The 3,461-nt window shown below is 52.1% G+C and overlaps 1 protein-coding gene across 6 annotated transcripts in view; it reads left to right on the forward strand.

Moving 5' to 3' along the window:
* The first annotated feature begins 2,083 nt into the window (after positions 1-2,083).
* L3MBTL3 (L3MBTL histone methyl-lysine binding protein 3) overlaps positions 2,084-3,461 on the forward strand; it is a 121,318-nt gene continuing 119,940 nt past the window's right edge. For 4 of the 6 annotated variants that reach the window (XM_025865368.2, XM_025865385.2, XM_025865390.2 and 1 more), the window contains exon 1: positions 2,084-2,177. The gene's annotated coding sequence lies outside the window, so the exon portion shown is untranslated. Of the gene's footprint in view, positions 2,178-2,919; positions 2,981-3,139; positions 3,238-3,461 lie in introns of those variants that run through there. The other 2 variants (XM_025865380.2, XM_025865378.2) reach the window with 2 other exon arrangements.

Raw genomic sequence — 3,461 nt, forward strand, 5'->3', positions numbered from 1 at the left:
CTTCCTCTGACTGGATCATTTTTCCCAGAGGAAAAGTGGAACAACGCACCAGGGATGGCGGTCCTTCAAGAATCAGCTTAGCTACGGATTTTTCTGGACAACCTGTCCTCAGAGCCATAGGTGCTCCTCAAGCGTCCTTGCTCTGCATACCCTACTATGACACACCATACTGGAATGCAATGCCCAGTTCGCTAGACTCTCTTGCCAGACTGAATTCCTTGTGGCCTAGTTTTTGTCTGCTGTTATTCCCTAGCACCTTGCAGAATGCTCAGCACAGGAAGGCCATTAATATAAGTTTACAGACTCTTAAACCAACATCTCTGAAAATGTGTGAAACAGAAATATCATGCAGAAGTTATCTAGAGAGAATAAATCTAAAATGGATTTTTAGAAAGAAAGATCTAAAATTTAAGGGTTTTTTTTTTTCTTTGTGGTATGGTCTTAGTTTTGCACATAGTTCATGGCCTTTCTTTTCTGCTCCTCCTATAGTCTGCCTTTGGCCATTTCACTGCTTATTATTCAAGGACTAAGGAGAAAAGGAGAGGAGCTGAAATTCACATCAGTTAATTAGGCTGTTTGGGAGCAGCTCTGAAAAGGGTTGGACGTGGTGGGTGAAATCAATAGTTGACTGGTGGTCTGAGATTATCTATAGCTTTCACTAACCCAGCCTGCTCCACTTCGAACCCCTAAACCAATGGCTGCTCAACATATGAGCATATTTTATAAGCTCATTTCAGCTTCATGGGTTTGTTCCTTTGTTCTTGAGTACATGGCAAGACAGATGTCCTGATTTTTGGTTTGGAGAATTTGGTCACTATACCAACAGAAGAGATTGTGGGGTGGGCAGCTTCTCTAGGGCAATTTCATGATCCTAAAGGAAGAAATTAACAGTTTATTTTCTGAAACTGGTTCAAGGAACATTCCTTAAGTAAAAAAAAAAAAAATCAAGAAATAATATTACTTACATTTTGAAGAAGGATTTTTAATACAGTATTTCCATCTGTGATATATTTAAATTCTAGGCCTCGGGCAGCAATTTTGGAAAAAGGCCCCCTTTACCTTTTACCAGATGCAAAATAAATAGTCCACTCTGAGGGCCGGAGCCTTTCCCTCACTCTCCCCACCCCTGCCGAATATAAGACGTGGCTTCTGCCATTCTGGAAATCACACGTGCTACTCCTTTCTTTTTCCAACCGCAAACTGTTACTGACGTTACAATGTTTATCACAACTTCAATTACACAAATTATTTTGTAATACTTGCATCTAGTAGAAAAGGAGAATGGTGAGCTGCCCAAAAGGAGGTCTGCAGTCAATAAGTGGGAGGCTGTCAATACTGAAATCCAATACTCTCCCCGATCTAATTTTGACGCCTTAACAAAGACAGGTTTGGCTCTTTAGGACAGCTCAGCCATCTTGACTGCTTACATGAAGGTTACTAGTCCTGGATCTGCCGATTGCCCGGGTCTGGGAACACTGATTTCTAAGTTGATGAACGAATCCAAACATATTTCACAACAGAGGCCTAACATGCTGAAGCTGTCAATAAAGACCCAACACTTGAGGAACCGAAAGAACACGCAAGTTTCACACGCACACTTAACCCGTGCATTCTTCCAGTCCTCAAACCGGGGGAGGTTCTACAGCTAGAAGCTTAAAAGTTTCTTATTTTTCACGACCTGTAGCATGCATTGAGCCTGTGGGTAGTGTTTGTATAAGACCAAGGCCCACTCTTTAATGGCTGAATGAATCCATTTACAGTACATGCTGGATTAGCTGCTCTGAGAATTGCCTTAAAAAAAAAAAAAGTAAAGTGAAAAATAGACAAAGAAATCTACAACCTGAGCAGTCTTTCGTATTTGTTTTGACTGTTCTGGCACCAGCCCTGAGCCGGTGACAAGGGTACTGAAAAGATGCACCTGAAACACTATCTGCGGGCAGCTGATTTGCCAACCGGCTTTATTGCTGCTTTCCAGCGGCGAAGGCGCAGTAGCAGTAACAGGGAAGCCAGCGCGAGCCTCCCCGGCAGCGGCGGCGGCCGCGGCGGCACCAGCACCAGCGCAGTTTCCCCTCTCCCCAGCCCTGACTCTACGCGCACATGCGCACTGCGCCCGCAGCCCTGGACCATTTGTCAGGACTACTCGTGAGACGGAGAAAAAAAAAAGAGAAAATTTGGGGGTAAGAAGCGGTTGATCGGATCTAATCTCTAATTAATCAGAAGATTTGTCCGTGCAAAAGCCATTCATTTATTTTTCTGGGTGAGGATGAAAGTTAAGAGACCTATAGAGAGAAGGAAGCGCACCCTCGTCTTGTGAAACAGATCAGGGGAGGGGAAAGGACAGAAGGGGTTTCTCCCCCACTTCTCTGCGCCTCTGGGAAAGAGGAGAAAACTTAATCCCGGGGAAAAAAAGTGGGCAAGTGACTCGGAAACGGCTGGAGGGGGAGTCTCTGGGCATCTCACTCTGAAGTAGTGAGTGCGAGTGTGAAAGAGGAACAAAAGAGAGAGAAAAGAGAAAGGAAAAAATGGGGGGAGGAGAGACTTGTATTTTTTTCTTTGCGCGCACACGGGGAAGGGTGTGGGGGGCCGTGCTGAAGGGAGCCGGGGCGAGGCGGCCGCGTCGGGCTCTCGCCGGCGCGCAGGCGGCGGGATGCGTGTGGGCCCCCTCCCCCGCGCCCCCCGAGCTTGTCACTTTGGTCGCTTTCATGACACCGGGCGCGGGGTGGGGGAGCGCGGCGGCGCCGGGCTCCGCCGGGGTGCGTGCCCGAGTGGGCGCCGTGGAGCTGCAGCCCGGGCGGCGAGCGCGGCCGCCGAGGCGGGGGGCGCCGGCGGGGGGGCGCGGGGGCGGCCGGGGCGGCGGATCGGTGCGGCGGGAGGCGCGAGCTCCGCGCGCCGCCCCTGCGGCCCCCTCCGCCCGTGTGGCCTTTGTGCCGGGCGCGCACCGGAGAGCGAGCGAGTGAGCGAGCGAGCGCGAGAAGTACAAGTACGGGAGACCGAGGCAGTGGGAAAAGAGGCCGGGCCACTTTCTCCCCGCTCGGGCTGCGGAGAATGGACTGGTTGAATGTGCAGGCGCGTCTCCCCGGCGTGTGCTGTGTGTGTGCGCGGCGGAAAGGCCTCCCCGACTCCCACCGCGCACACGCACACTCACACGCACGCACACACTCGCGGACCCGCGGCGGGGCTCGGCGGCCGAGAGTTTGCGTTTTCTTCCTCGCCGCCTCCCCCTTCCCGACCGACTGTGTGAGAATTTCATATAGATCAGCTCCAATTTCCGCCATTTTGGGAAAGTTGCACAAAATAAACCCTCCGGTTTATTTCTGCCCGAGGCAGGAAAGTGCTTCGGGAAGCAAGGCGGCGCGGGCCCGCCGCGGCCGTCCGCGCGGGGGAGGGCGCGGGCCGCGGGCCGGGCCGGGAGCCCGCGCCGTCGCGGCGTTTGCCCCGCTCCGTGCCGAGCCGCGCCGGCC

This window comes from Callorhinus ursinus, unplaced genomic scaffold, assembly GCF_003265705.2.
Source record: "Callorhinus ursinus isolate GAN/ISIS: 27379988/994484 unplaced genomic scaffold, GSC_fseal_2.0 scaffold6, whole genome shotgun sequence".
Classification (NCBI taxonomy): domain Eukaryota; kingdom Metazoa; phylum Chordata; class Mammalia; order Carnivora; family Otariidae; genus Callorhinus; species Callorhinus ursinus.